Raw genomic sequence first — 16,374 nt, forward strand, 5'->3', positions numbered from 1 at the left:
TGATCCTGATGAACCATTGTACAGCGCTACGGAATCTGATGGCGCTATATAAATAATAAAATATTAAGAAAAATAATAATAATAATAATAATGAAAGTCGCAGACAGGTACTGAATCGTCATTTCTACAATAAAGTTTGGAATTTCCTATCAAGAGACAGTGAGTGCAGTCTATTTACTATTTTATAAATATACCCTTTCAATCCCAGAGCTGTCATATGTGGTTATGTAGTAACCTATTTTTAACCCATTAAGTCCTATATGTATGGTAAAAGGTAGTGACTTCTGAGAGGCTGAAATAGTGAATACACATTATAATGAATAAGAACATATGAGGAGGGGTCATGTTTTATTTGGGGATGTTTATAAAAGACTAGTAAAAGAGAGCAGACGGATAATCATATGTGCTTTAAAAAAAGAAATGCCGATTTGCATTTTTATCGTTTGTAAACAGACTACCTGCATTTTGCGGAAGTAATGGTTAAGGATTTTACAAGCAGAGGAGATAAGCAGGGATGATTTATTGACCTTTCATGACTTTCAGCAGCCACGCTCAGCCTCCCTCCTTCCTCCCCGCTCAGCCTCCCTCCTTCCTCCCCGCTCAGCCTCACGCAGCCTGCGTGCACGTTCCCGAGAGATGTGCTAAAACATCTTTGCAGGGAACCAAGTTTATCAGGACTCTGGAGTGTAGAGGGAGCGAAAAGTGATACATTGTAGCAAGTGGTGCTGAGTGTTCTTTTTGTTCGAACGGAGCGGATACTCCAGGCTGCCAGCCAGCTCTTACTGAGGGAATGAGAGACTGTCTGCTCCCAGGACTGTGATGTGACAGGCAGACTCCAGGACATGTTCGGATCCCCGGACACACTTTTTGGATAAGCAGGAGGTGAGCGGCCCCCGGGCCGGGGTTGGGGGGGATGGTGATTCTGCACTGCATGAGAAGGGGGCAAAGTGATGCTGAGCCATTGGGAGGCGCTATAGGGTTAGTGTGGGCAGATGCTATATAAGTTGTGCAGAAAGGGAGGAGGGCAACTTCAGAATGCCCCCTCAACGTCTGGCATTACAATTAACCATTTAGACCAAGCACGGGGACAAAAGTTAAATCCTAAACTGTTGTACAGCTGTAATAACCAATCTTGGTGTTTTACAGATTTTTTAAAGCATTATGTCATTGTTATAGTTCTGCAACAGCTGGCAACCTACCTCCTCGGCCAACCTTGCCTTAGAAGATTAACTGTCAATAAAATCCTTAGATTTAACCCATAATCGTTAAAACCCTCACACTTAACATGTTGGCTAACTTAAAATCTTATCATTAAATCATTACTGTAATTAATTCACTTAGGAGTGCTAGAATTGTTTAATCCTTGCTTTCAGCATTTTCTGATTAAACGCTTTAAATTGTCCTTTTCAGTGTGTTACTTCCCTTTTCCGAATAACCCCTTACCATTATTCTCATAGATGTTTTACTGTCATTGAAATCCAATGCTGTCACAGACATCATCTCCTATTATCCCCAGTTGTCTGATTTACAGCTAAGGATTATGGGGCTTGGTATCCAACAACAGCTGTTGTGCTGCACTGGCATTTTAACCACAGAGAATGAAGAAGAAGAATGTTCTGTCTTCTCCAATGTAGTATCCTTAGCTGTGGAATTTGGTAGTTTGTGTTTCCTCTTCTGCTATGTTGCAGTGAAAGCTTGATTATTACGAAACTATTGGGCATATCAACTTACTTTCTATGGCCTACTACTGTGACGACTGACCTTGGCATTTAATTTACCAGATGTTTGTGAACCCCAGCCCACTTGAGGCTAGCTGAGCATTCTGTGATAGTTTATTCAAAAATATCTGCTGCACCAATTTAAGAAACTTCTCGTCTGAGGTTTCTGTTAGTGTGAATGCCATAGCTTGGTTAGTTCTTTAAATGTATGTTTGCGTTCCACTGATTCAGTGTTGCTGTGTCTAAGGGGAAGTGTGCATCTGTATGGCGTCTGGAAGGAGGTACCTAAGATATCTTAAAACCCAGGAGACTTTTATTATAATTTTTTTCCATCCAGGAGAAGCAATAATGTCTGAATAAATGGGATTGCAGTATCAGAATGTTACTAATCACCAGCTTGATTCATATATGTGCTTATTTATAGCATGTACTAAATCCCTGACACCTTTTTGATATCCTAAGATCAGATCCTATACCCTCAACCAAAATCACAGAATGCTTGGATAGTGTTGGCCGATAATAGGGACTTTAAAAACGACTAGTTTGGCCTTTCAGCTATATAACTACTGTACATGTTTGAGAGTTGATTTCTGCTCCCTGGAGCTAGTGGTTTAATTTGCTGCTTGATGATGGGACTATGACTGACTTGTCTTTGTGTCACAAAGCATTGACCCAAGAATGAAACACAGATTACAAACTGTTGTGTAACTATGTATAATAAGTACGTACCACATGAATTCATGTCCTTTCTAACTCTGTAAGCATTGTGCTGCACAACAGCTAGGGAAGTCATCAATTCATTTTTAAATTAAAACAAAAAATAATTGGGGTGTGTTTTATGATAACAGAGGGTATACACTGAGAAAACAACAATTATAGAACATTTCACATGAAATAACGTGTATAAACTGGTCAGCGCATTTTTTTTTAAAGGGTTATGAAAAGAGATTAGAGAAATAGTGCAGTGTATGTAAGACAGCAGAGTAACATTAATAATTGGTAATGTTCCATTTGCACAGAGTAGGTTCACATGAGAGATCCCTTGTTATTTAGGTGATGGTCTAAACAAACTTTTCCGCCCCCACAACCTACAGTGTCTGCGGATATCATGAAGACACCTCTCAGCCAGAAATGGTAAGTGCCTCAGCTCTTCACCGAGATCAGCTGGTGTCCCATTTGGGGATTACAGAGTCCCGTGATAGTTCCAGGGATGGGCCCAGCGGTATGCCCGAGTGGGGACTTGCATCTGGGTGATGAGAGTAGAGGAGGCTCGATGAGGTCCATCCGAGCCCCCCTACTCCCGGCAGTGCCAGCTCCCAGTGCAGGATGCAGATGCAGAAGGGTCCCCTTTGCATGCCTTGCTTGAAGGCTGGATTTTGCAGGGTTTTTGTTGAGGTGGAGCGTAGCCATCGGCACGGTCAGTCGTATGGCCTTGCAGGCCCGTGGGAAGCATTGTCGTCTTCGACACCATTTTCGGGCTCTGTTTGCTTGAAGGAATGTGCGCCCGTGAAGGGAGTGTGCCGGCAACACATTGAGTGTGTGTTTATCATGTTGGTGTACCTTAGCCTGGTGCTCCCTAGATGCCATTTTTCTCCAAAACTTAGCAAATAGGTCATCCAGCTTGGCCATAATGTCAGGCTTCTCTACATTGCGAGCACACGTAGAGTATGCCATTTCACAGGACTTCGCTGCTTGCAGATCTCCATCATTGATGCCTTTGCAGATGGGTTGCCTCTCAGGAGTGGACCGGGATAACCTCAACTGGTCCGGGGTGGGGGAGCAGGGTGTTGGTGGGTCTGTACCTCCAATGTATGGAATATGTCACCCGCAGGCCGCGTTGAGCCACCTTGGGCTCCCGATCTCCAAAACACTCTGGTAAAGTATCAGGCTTGTCACCAGGTCGCCCCTGACTTAGGTAGTGTACGCAGCTTGTTTTTTGCCTTGAGTATGGCGAGCATCTGTAGGAAATCGGCAAGTAAAGCGCAAGCCCAGCTTTCATGCGACTGCTCAGCTTGCTGGCTTGGTCCTGCCCCGTCATCTATTCTTTCGCTTTAGTGCAGCTAGTGTGTCATTTATCCAGCCTTCAGAAACAACAGCAAACCTGTTTTAATTGCAATAAAATTAAAGAAACTGTGCTGTTGATGTGGTTAGTGTTCATATAAGCTAATTTTTTTTGGTTTAACTCTTTTGTTCCCTGAGCGTTCACTGCATAAAAGAGAACTACAGTGCTGACTACTTTGATCAATTTGCTCGGGATTTAATTAATAGTGAATTTTGGTTGGAAAACTAAATTACCATATTGTGTCCACAGTAGCTGATTGGGGGGTGGAGGGAGGGTGAATACTTTCTCTCCAATTCCACTTTAGTCCAATCTTGGCTATTTTTGCTAGAATGTTTCTATTTGAAATTAAATACATCCCAATTCATTATTATTTCAGATGTAGTTTAACCTTTTCAATGCAAGACTGGCTTTGAAGCTTTGTTTACACACCAGTGAAGACTATAGGCACTTGTCTATATATATATAACATTCACAATTTATAATCCATTTCATAGACGTGAACTCTGCTGGTGTGTATATAAGTATGTATGTCTCTGTGTGTATGTATATATTATTGAATAATATTTGCAAACTGAAAGTAAATGTACTTTTTCAAAATTGTGTGCTTGTATATCAAATGTAAATATTTAGTTTTTTTTTTTTTAAAGATAAAGATTTTATCTTTAAAATTCTGTACCTATATATATATATATATTTTGTTTGAATAAAACACCTCCAAATCTAGTTGAAAGGTGTGGGCATATTCTATTCTTCAAACTTACAGTAGTTTAATAACCTATTTACTTATGTATGGCGTTTGTGATAAGAAACAGCTCATACGCTGTGCAGAACAGGAAGGCAGATAGAAAACTGTATTTTTCTTTCCCATTTAAGCAATTTTAAATAACATTTAGTTTTATGACATGGAGCTAATTTTGAAATGGCAGAATTTAGCAGCATTACATTTATTTATTTATTGGGGAGATAGGGAGAGGGGGGAGACTCAGAAACTCAACAAAGCTGCATACTTATTTTTTCAGATATTTCAAAAGATGATTTAATAGTTGAATGAAACCTACAGGGTTATGTACTAAAGCGAGAATTCAAGGAAAGTGAATTTATATATATATATATATATATATTAAAGGCCTGAGTTACTGAACTGAAAGCGTAGACCAGGGTTCAATACATTTTCTTGAAATGTAGGAGCCAGGTTTTTTTTGTTTGTTTTTTTTAAACTAGCAAGGCTTTATTTTCAAAGATAAAAATAAAATTCTTAAAGGGACACTATAGTCACAAGAACCACTACAGCTTAATGTAGTGGTTCTGGTGTATATAGCAGGCTTTTCAGAGAAAAACCTAGGCAGCACTTTAAACACTGCCTTTTCTCTAACACCTCTCGTGTCACTCAGTTGGCTACTAGAGGTGCTGCACAGTGTGCACCTACGCTCAGCATCTCTACATTCTGCAAAGAGATGCCTTGATTCTGATTGGCACAACATGGCGTTTTGCCGCAAATGCAAAATCGCCTCCGCATTGGCTTGGCTCAGATCACCAATATTGATTATCTCAGCCATAAAGGTGGGGCCAGCAACAACTACAACGAGACCAGCACGGCATGGAAAAAAGGTGAGTAAAAACACCTTTCCACCTAAGCAGACACACACTGTCAGACACATTTATTGATTTGATACACACTCACACATAATCACTGACACACACTAACACACACACTAACAGACACACACCAGTCACAGGAAAAAAAATTCAATTTACTTTCAATTCAACTTGAATTCTCACATTAGTGAATAAACCATTGAATAAAAAACATTGTAAAAAAAAAAAAAAAAAAACACTTTGTGTAAAGTTCATTGTGGTAAAATAAATAATATTTATCATTTATTTTGTTTTGTTTCTTTTTATAGTCCAGGAACGTATTGTGTGGCAGCTAAATTCTGTGGGCAGACTAGCTCAGCCTTGGTAATGAAACTAGTGACCTTTAAACTGTGGAGAATAATTAATCCACATTGTGTGGTTACGCTTTACCAAGGACTGGGGAGTAGAATTACATTATCAAAGGCCTGCTTTACAGGCTTCAATAGTTGAAGTTAAACTGAAAGTTCTGCCATACATATACATATACAAACAGAATGCATGTACTCATAAACTATATTGTACTGGAGTCTGTGTTTTGATCTGGTGGTAAACGTTATCTCTCTATACAGGGACGTAAAGCCATGGTGTCACCTGCTGATTGGTTATCCATTATTTTAAAACTACAATACACATTGATATTATTTTTTTTTATCTAACAAAGCTATTGTACATTTACCTGGAATTACCACCTACATTTGGAGGTGGCCATCTTCACAATTTTGAAACTTTAGGCAGTGGAAAAACATGCAATGTCGCAGTGATATCACAAGCCAGTCTATTTCAGAAACTCCCTACTTTCAGCTGTAGTGGAAATGGTTTTCTGAGGATTCCCTGCTCCTAAACTGGGATTTTGTTTCTTACATGTGAAACATTACCCCCACCACCTCTCGATGTGTCTCATTCCACCCCCTCCAGCTTTACATGTTTCATTAGCCCCCTCCCCCATCCCTCCATGTTTTCTCAATCCACCCCCAACCCTCTGTGTCTCAATCCATTTCCCATTTCCCTCAGCACTCCACATAACCACCCAAGACCTCCATGTGCCTTATATACCTCAGTCCCTATAGACCCTCCCAGCCCCCATGCATTCCTTTAACCCACTCCTAACCCTTCATGTGTCCCTATACCCCGTCGCAGCCCTTGATGTGTCCCCATACCCCGTCGCAGCCCTTGATGTGTCCCCATACCCCGTCGCAGCCCTTGATGTGTCCCCATACCCCGTCCCAGCCCTTCATGTGTCCCCATACCCCGTCCCAGCCATTCACGTGTCCCCATACCCCGTCCCAGCCCTACACGTGTCCCCATACCCCGTCCCAGCCCTTCACGTGTCCCCATACCCCGTCCCAGCCCTTCACGTGTCCCCATACCCCGTCCCAGCCCTTCACGTGTCCCCATACCCCGTCCCAGCCCTTCACGTGTCCCCATACCCCGCCCCAGCCCTTCACGTGTCCCCATACCCCGCCCCAGCCCTTCACGTGTCCCCATACCCCGCCCCAGCCCTTCACGTGTCCCATTAGTCCCCCCCCCCCCCCCCTCGCTCTCCCTGTTCCTTGCTGTAGCATGGCTGAGCAGGCATACCAAGGTGGAGGAGATCCTGCTCACTGTACCAGTTCTGCCAGGAAGCAGTTCTGTGCTCTGTGAGCACTTTCTGTCAGACCTGGTAGGGGAACAGAAGCTCCTCTACCCGCGGTCTGATTGCTCGGACACGCTACATTCTGTGGCCAGCAGGAGGGAAGCGTGTCCCCTCCTGCCGGTTACTCTGTAATTGCGCCATGCGGGCCGGTGCGCACTAGGTAGCCCCATACCGGTCGATAGTGTGCCGGCCCACCGGGAGATTTCCCGGTATCCCGATGGGCCAGTCCCACCCTGCTGGTCTGTAGTAAGTGTTTGAATATACCGTAAAAAGTCACCAGATATGTTTTATTCTCACCTCTTTAAAGGTGGTACCACTTACAATTAGATTTAAAGGAACACTATAGTCACCTCAATTACTTTAGCTAAATAAAGCAGTTTTAGTGTATAGATCATTCTCCTGCAATTTCACTGCTCAATTCACTGTCATTTAGGAGCTAAATCACTTTGTTTCTGTTTATGCAGCCCTAGCCACACCTCTCCTGGCTATGATAGACGGAGCCTGCATGAAAAAAAAACTGGTTTCACTTTCAAACAGATGTAATTTACCTTAAATAATTGTATCTCAATCTCTAAATTGAACTTTATTCACATACAGGTGGCTCTTGCAGGGTCTAGCAAGCTATTAACATAGGGGATAAGAAAATCTTAATTAAACAGAACTTGCAATAAAGAGAGCCTAAATAGTGCTCTCTTTACAGGAAGTGTTTATGGAAGGCTGTGCAAGTCACATGCAGGGAGGTGTGACTAGGGTTCATAAACAAAGGGATTTAACTCCTAAATGGCAGAGGATTGAGCAGTGAGGCTGCAGGGGCATGTTCTATACACCAAAACTGCTTCATTAAGCTAAAGTTGTTTAGGTGACTATAGTGTCCCTTTAATACAGAATGGAATGGCTAACTCTAATTCCTTTGATCTATATGCACAGATTTGCACTTTTGTCTTCACCTCTTGTAGTTAGTAGTGTCTAATTTTTTTTTCATAATTTTTAGTGACGTGGTGTCATTATTTGAGTACGGACTGCACTGGGTGACACCAGTAGAGCTTTATCCTCTCATGGGCTGCTTAAGGAGATCAAAGCGCTCTGTTACGGGACTAGTAGACACGCTGCATGACTTCTGGTCCGAACCTTTATTGGATGCAGATCTTACACATCCCTCTCGCAAGTGCCAACATTGTCACTTGTATAAAAGTGATATCACTGCTTTGGTAACCCGATGGAACTTGCACAAAGAATATGCAAGTTCTGCATCTGACAAAGGTGCAGACAAGAAGAGCTCACCAATGGACCACCGGAGATCTAAAATCTCCCCCTCCCTGACTCAAGGTAACAAGAGGAAGTGTTTTATTTTGTTGCTGCCAGTGTCATTATTTTAATTTTTTTCATTTAAATAAACGCTGGTCTGGTCTGATACTGGAGGAGGCCTGTGGTGGTGGGGGTGGGGAAGTTACCGCACTGGGTGACACCAACCCTAGTGATCTCCCTTTTTTACCACTATGTACGTTTTCTTTGACTACTCTGCCTTAAACTGAAGGGGAAGTAAGAAAATCAGATTTTCAAATGTACTTTTACTATGGTGAGCATAGATAGAACCTAATTACATTTACCAAAATACCATAAATATATTATTTTAATTTGCTCTTCACCGTTTTCCATAGTTGTTGTTTGACTGTAGAGCACTTCTTATACTTGATTTATGGTATGCTTCTAAAGCTGCAGTTCTAGGCTGCAATATTTTGAGGCCTTTAATCAGGTTATATGAAATGTATAAGGTTTTAACCCCTTAAAGGCTAGAGTCATGCCGGACATTGCTTTGCCAGGTCCATAAAGGGTTCATTTAATGCAATCCTTTCTGCCATAGATTAATCTAGGGTATGACTTTTAAAGTGTTTTGATCCGCCTCTTTCTGAAGAGCTGTTAAACACACACACTCTCATTTCGCCCATTGGTGTAAAACTGTTCTGACTGCTGTAAAAAAGTTAATTATTGTGTTCTAAAATGGCAGCACAAACATGTGCATGAGAAATGTGAGAAATATTGTCTGTTAGACTCCATGAATACTTGATTGTTGCAATAGTGTCATATAGCCGGGTAAAATAGTGTCACTGAGAACTGAAACTCAGAGTATTCATCTTTCTTTTAGATATCCCAACACACACAACTCGAATGATCGTAAAGGAACACTATAGCAGTGGGAATACAAACCTACCTGTACTCCCAATGCTATAGTGCCCCTGCACCTAGTTACAGACCGGTGTCATTTCCTCCCCCCTTTTACGATAAAAACGACTGAATCTGAAGATTGAGTAAATACCTTTATTTTATTATGGGGCTTCCAACTTATGTGACTGGTATCTACTCAGTTGTATCGTATAACCAGTAAGCTTAAGGAATTTTTTTTATCTTTTTCATTGTTTAACACAAGATCATCACATACATATTAATGTAAAATAGGTTGCTATTAACACATCAATATTTTAGTCTTGTGGAGAGTCTTTTTTCTTTTTTATTATTCGTGCATGCATGACTTCAAATATGATTTTCTTTTATTTCACATGTTATTGCCGTTATCTGTAAAGTCACGTACAGCTGTTTACATCTAACATAAATAGTTTTTCCAGCCAATTCCTGTGATGTGTTTATGAATGAAGGCTTAAAAGTGTTTGTATAACTTCAGTTGAATGAAAAGTCCTTTATGAAGTGGAAATAAACAAGACAAAAAGATACATGTTCCATAGGGGCATAAAAACCACCATGCACCTTTGTATGAATTCGTATTTAAAGGAATACTCCACGCACCATGACAAATCCAGCACACCATAGTGTTTATGCTGATAGGAGTGCATTGGTGGCACCCTCAATATTAGTACTCAAACTGTTTAGTAATGCTTTTTGCTTCCTCAGCCAGAAACTCTCCACTCGGAGCTTATCCCCGAAAGAGATCTCATGGATAATCCTGTTTAGGAGGTTCCAGCTCTCCAGTTAGGTAGTGGATGTGGAGAGCGGTGTCCAGCAGACACCAGGTAACAAGGCTAACCATTCAAAAATGAGCTGGTTCTACTTGGAAAATTTGTTTATTAGTATGGAACTTTTTTTATTTTTTTTTTATATAATAATATAAACCAATTAAACACAATGTGTGTGTATAATATATTCCCACTGCCGATGAACTATTTGTTTTTTACCTTTTTGCATTTAGGATTGTTTTTAACCGTCTTTATAGTTTAGTGTGCTGAAAACGTGAACCTCCCATCCCCAATTAAGGTTTTCAAGAAACTACATGTTTGCAGGTGTGGTGCTGGCAGAATAAAGGTTTTTGAGTGTAGGAGGAGCCTTAGGGCTTTAGCAGTGCTGTGATTTTCTTTTTGCAAAAACTTTGGATGCACACATTATCCCACATGAAGGCATCAGTGCATTGGCAATGTTACCCAGCCTTCCATTTCCTTCTAGCACTGTAAAGACGGCATTATTTTGAATCATTACCATTCAGTTCGCAGAGTGTTAGCAGATTTTTAATAGCCCGTGTTGCAATTGTTTTATTAGGTTTGTTGAATGAATTTGGCTTTCTTCACTTTTCTAACTTCCTGCTGAATGTCACAGATACTGTCAGTACAGGAAGTGCCGACGCGAGTAAGTGCACAGTACATTTTATTTTAAATCCGCTTCAAGTTCATCCAGCAATCCACAACTAAACTTGAGGATATCGTGATATATTTTACTTTATAAATTATCATATATCTCTGTAAATTGTACCTGATATACAAAAGTAGCATAGAAAGAAAGATTATTGTAACAAGTACAGAATAGATACATTTACATCTTTTTGCAATATTTACATTTTATTTGATTTAATAAAAAAATAAAACATTATTTAAAAGTGTGTGTTTTCCACTTACCCTGGTACATGTTATGTTAGCATTGCCACATTCTCCCCACAATTACAGACAACCTTATTGCCTATACATTTGCCAGGTCTGTATTCTTGTTCAAATGTGCATTTGTTTTGCATGAAGTTTGATGAAAATTATAGGTCAGACAAGCTAGAAAACGTTCCGATTCTTTGCAGCAGGCCAACAGCTTTACTTTGAAAAAACATTTCAGGGAGGAGTTAGTCGTAGTTTAATTCTTTACAGAATACAATAAAAATGTAATGATATTATATATATATATATATATATATATATATATATATATATATATATATATATATATATTATACAGACTATACTGCCCTCCTGACCTTGTGTGTGTGTGTGTGTGTGTGTGTATATATATATATATATATATATATATATATTTTATTATTTTTTATTAATTTTCTATATACTCCCCTTTCAAATTTTATGAATTTACAAAAAATCTGCAAGATTTGAAGCTATTGCAACCAGAACAAGTTCTTTCAGCCAATCTAGTTATATTTAATGAAAGAACAAAGCATATCCCGTACAACATCTCTTTAACCTTATCTCTCTTAACAAAGTCACAAAAAACTGTCACTTACTTACAGTGCATAATTACTACAGTATTCGAAGACTTTTAAACCACCTTCTTTATATTGATCAGTGAATGTCTATGACGCTGTTCTTTACTGGTACTCACTAAATGCCACTTTCCACTCTCTTATTGTCTCCTGCCATACTTTCCTTTGGATCTCCTTATTTTACAACACATTTTAATAACTTAAGTTCTGTTTTTCTTTGTGTTTTAACTGGCAGCATTTTGCATTGCTCTTGGGCATGTCATTGATGGAAACTCCGCTTTGCGAACTGCATTTCAATTGGTTTTCTGAATATCGGTCTCTCCAAAACTCCAAAAAAGGTTCCTCTCCATCAATCTTACCCAACTAACTGCTAGTATTGGTATCGTTATATACGGTCTTCTTCACATCAAAACATTCACTCTCCAAATCCTCCTACCTACATACTAAACATATAACTATTATTCAGGCTCATTTGTCCTATCTCTCAAACCCTGCAATCCACCCCACACCTTTTGGCGTCACATGTGTACATCTTTCCACCATTAGTCTGGTGTTATGGTTGCTGGTTTCATCTCCCTTTCCTGTTATTCTTTAAATGGCTCTAACCATTTTCCATCTTGAAACTGGCTTGCAGTATCAACATTCCATGTTGAAGCATACTTGTCACTTGTGAAGTTCTCTAACCCCTTAAGGACACATGACATGTCATTATTCCCTTTTATTCCAGAAGTTTGGTCCTTAAGGGGCTAAACATGTAATACAAATTTTGTAGTCACAAATACAACCCTCCATTAGACCAGCAATCATTGGTCACCCTCTGCTCCCATTCCCGTTTCCAGCTCTGACACATTGGATTTCTTTAGTCCTGCTTGGCAAAGAATGTAAGATAAAAGAAAAGAGAGAGCATTGTATAAAAAATAAATAAATAATAATAATAAAAAAAATGAAAAAAAAAATAGACCAACCACTAGGTAACTGTTTCAGTTAGATGTTGGGTTGTGCTAAAATTGAGGAAGTGATAGTTTAAGTAGAGCCCTCATCTCCTATGATTTCTTTATATTTAAATGGTTTTCTCACCCTTTAGCTTTCCTATAATTAAGTCTAAAGTTAAGTTTTATAAAAAAATAAAAAGTAGTGGACAGACTTTAAATCATTTTTCTGTGGTATCTCCCAAACCCAAAGGACTCAAGTGGTAAATGTTTTGTGAGGTTTCTGAGGTTCTAAACCAACCCTAAATAGTGGTCTTACAAACTTGTTGGTTTCACATGTCATTTTTCTCTTATACTATGGGAATTCACTCAGAAAATAAAAATACCCATTTTTCTTGGACGATAATGTTTGGATTTGATATTCTGCAATTCCATGATTTACAGTCTATCTTTCTGATGCCTTTTACTTGTCAATCTCGATAATCCTCATTACGCACCTTCAGAAGAATGGATATTCCTCCTTAGAGTATGGTTCTTATTCTTAACTAGGTATAATGGTCCGTTAATATCAGAAAGTTTGCTTGGTCTTTGCATCAGATCCTGGAAAATGACAAATGTACTAAAATATAGAAACCGGCCAACTTGACATAATCACCCTCGCCAAACATTCTTTTGCTGGAGCAGAGACATGTGCATGGCTCGTTCTGAAGCCAATGACTTCTGCATTCTTAACCTATTGCTGGAGGTTTCAAATACTTGCGGTAAGAGGTAAGCCAGGATCACTAGACATTCTTTTTTGCTGACAATTTGAAAAGTGCTTGCTTTTCTTTTATTAGGTTAGCTAGGAATGTAGCTAGCATGACCCTAGACTTCTGTAAAACTGGCATTCCATGTTTCAATCTCCAGGCAGGCTGTCAGCACGCTAAGGGTGTTTTAGACTTAACCTATCAATGTACTTTGCTGTTGCATAAGGAATTGTTTTTGATATTGTTTCTGTAATATGCTCATTTTTTTTTTAAATCTAAAACCATTATGGGGGGGGGGGGGGAGTTTAATTATTCTGGCTTCAGTGCTTGGTCGTACGGGAAAAAAGAGAGCGGGCATGCGCTCTACTGGAAACTTTTATATAACTCTCAAGATTTTCCACGTCAACATCCAACAATTACAATGCAATGTTCTTCGTTTACTGAAAGTTTTTCAAAAAAGAAAAAAAAAAAAAGTGTATTAAATGATAAAGTTCTGTTTTCATGCTGGTCCTTGTATAGCTATGTGTGAGAAATTCTGTACCTGTCTTAAAAACCTGAACAACAAACACATTAATCTGTGTGTGCAAGATTCTGGTGCAGTTCCCAGTTTGGGCCTTTGAATGCAACCTCTTTTCTCTAGTGGTGTGTTGTGGCAAAAGGATAATTGGTGCTTACCTCCTCTAAATGGCTCTGCTGGGAGGGAAGCAGAGGCTCCATACTTATTTAGGAACATTACTGCTTGATTAATTCTTTAATGTAGATTTTTCATGCGTGTTTCTAGACAATTAAAGGGATACAGGCCTTTTAGGCGTATTTAATACAATATAAGACTTGCTTAGTGGTACGAAAGATTAAAGTGGATCCATTACATTCTCAAGCCCTGCAGTATATTGAGCATCCTAATAAAGCTTTCAGTGTTGTGTCCACAGATTTAACTCCTTAAAGGATGGTTCACAGTCTAGTACCCAAAGACCTGCTTGAAATTAAGCATTGGCAGCTTGTTAAAGGAACACTATAGCGACACGAATACAGGTTTGTATTCCTAACATTATATCGCCTTAGTTGTTGTGTAATGTTACGTCCCACTCAAGTAAAAACTTGAAAAGCGTTTTATTTACTCCCTCTGCAGCGCTCAGACTCCCTTGGTGCTTTCACCCATGTCTCCAATTACATTGTCATCTGCTCTCGAGCCGATGGGCAAACTGATGCGCATGCTTGGCAAGCTCCGTGTGCCTCCAAATGCTTCTCATAGGAAAGCATTGAATTCTATACTTTTATTAGCTGAAACCTCACGTGTCTGAGCTTTTCTCAGTCTTTTTAGAGAAAGCGCCTCTAGTGGCTGTGTGGAAGACTGCCTCTAAAAGTGTGTTTAACTTATTGCAGTTACTTCAAAACTTTAATATCTTTACATTGCAGAGTCAAAATGACAGGACGATGTTAAACAAGTGGGACATACCTTGGTATGTGATTATTAATGACCAATTTATGGCATCATGGACTGTCATTGGACCTTCAGGATTAAGTAGCAAGCATTATTTAGATATTCACCTGTATCTATATGTCAATGATTTGTAGTCATTGTTGCTCTAATAGCTGTAGTGATTAAGCCTACTCTTTGGTGGAAAAGTATTTCTTCGTATGGAGAAGAGGTCAGGGCAAGGCTGTGTAAATGTACTTATGACAGCTTTGTTGCACGTTGTACTATTTACTTTTATTAAGATATAGCATACTCAGAAATGAACCTCTGTGACTGAATACATATATAGCTTGTATTTTTAATAGTTTTTTTTTCTCTCCTCTTATTTTGAAATAGTAAAGGTGACAATGTCAAGTTTACATCCTTACATCTTGGGATGACAACATTTTAGAGTTATACCACATTGCATTTGGATCATATTTTGCAAACTGATGCAGAATTATTTTTGTGTTGAGGAGATTGTGTGCCATGCATAAAATGTGTTTATTTTCTTAATGTATACTATAGTATAGTAACCTGTATTACTAACACTGTAGTGGTAATCTGTGTAGGTGTCTAGACTCCCTCTGTGTAGTTAAAGGGTGATTTTACTTAAAGGGAAACTATAGCGCTAGGAAAATAAAGTTGTTTTCCTAGCACTGTAAGCTCCCTATAGTGCCTCCCTTCCCTTCCCCTCCCCTGTTGTGCTGAAGTGGTTTAAAACCCCTTCTGTCGCTTATCTGATTTCAGGAGATGCCTTCTACTCTTCTGATGCCAGCCGGCGGGGGGACCTGATATGCATGCGTGGCAATCGCTGGGCTCGCATGAGGACTTCCCCCTATGGGGTTTTGGGGGACACTGGATTTTCTCATGCATAGTGTGAAGATGTCCAGTGTCAGGTGACCAAAAATCGCCTAATCACCTGAAAGTCCCTCTAATGGCTGCCTGGTAGAGTAGATAGCCAGCCACTAGATGTAGAGTTAACCCTGCAATGTAATTATTGCAGTCTATCAAAAACTGCAGTAACTACAGTTGCAGAGTGAAGGGGCCCGGGACACACTACCCAGACACTTCAATGAGCTGAAGTGGTCTGGGGGACTATAGTGTCCCTTTTAAAGAACCACTCTAGGCACCCAGACGACTTCAGCTTAATGAAGTGGTCTGGGTGCCAGGTACCTCTAGGATTAACCCTTTTTTTTATAAACATAGCAGTTTCAGAGAAACTGCTATGTTTATAATGAGGGTTAATCCAGCCTCCAAATCCTCTAGTGGCTGTCTCATTGACAGCCGCTAGAGGCGCTTGCGTGCTTCTCACTGTGAAAATCACAGTGAGAGCACGCAAGCGTCCATAGCAAAGCATTGTAAATGCTTTCCTATGCGACCGGCTGAATGCGAGCGCGGCTCCTGCCGCGCATTCAGCCGATGACGTCGCGATCAAGATGGAAAAAGAGGTAAGTTTAACCCCTTCCTCTCTCCAGAGCCCGGCGGGAGGGGGTCCCTGAGGGTGGGGGCACCCTCAGGGTACTCTAGTGCCAGGAAAATGAGTATGTTTTCCTGGCACTAGAGTGGTCCTTTAACTTTAATCCATCGCTATGCTGGTCTTGCAATGGCTGGCCCTGCCTCCATGGCTGAGATTATCATTCTTTATCATTTCAGCCAATCTATGCTTTCTCATAGGAAAGCATTAGGAGGCTATTGCACATGTGCAGCAAAAC

General features: G+C 40.0%; 1 protein-coding gene across 1 annotated transcript in view; it reads left to right on the forward strand.

Annotated features, from left to right (window-relative positions):
• The first annotated feature begins 625 nt into the window (after positions 1–625).
• Positions 626–16,374, forward strand: part of AKAP13 (A-kinase anchoring protein 13) — a 294,031-nt gene continuing 278,282 nt past the window's right edge. Inside the window, exon 1 of the mRNA XM_063448874.1 lies at positions 626–882. The gene's annotated coding sequence lies outside the window, so the exon portion shown is untranslated. The remainder of the gene's footprint in view (positions 883–16,374) is intronic.

This window comes from Pelobates fuscus, chromosome 3 (assembly GCF_036172605.1).
Source record: "Pelobates fuscus isolate aPelFus1 chromosome 3, aPelFus1.pri, whole genome shotgun sequence".
Taxonomy (NCBI): domain Eukaryota; kingdom Metazoa; phylum Chordata; class Amphibia; order Anura; family Pelobatidae; genus Pelobates; species Pelobates fuscus.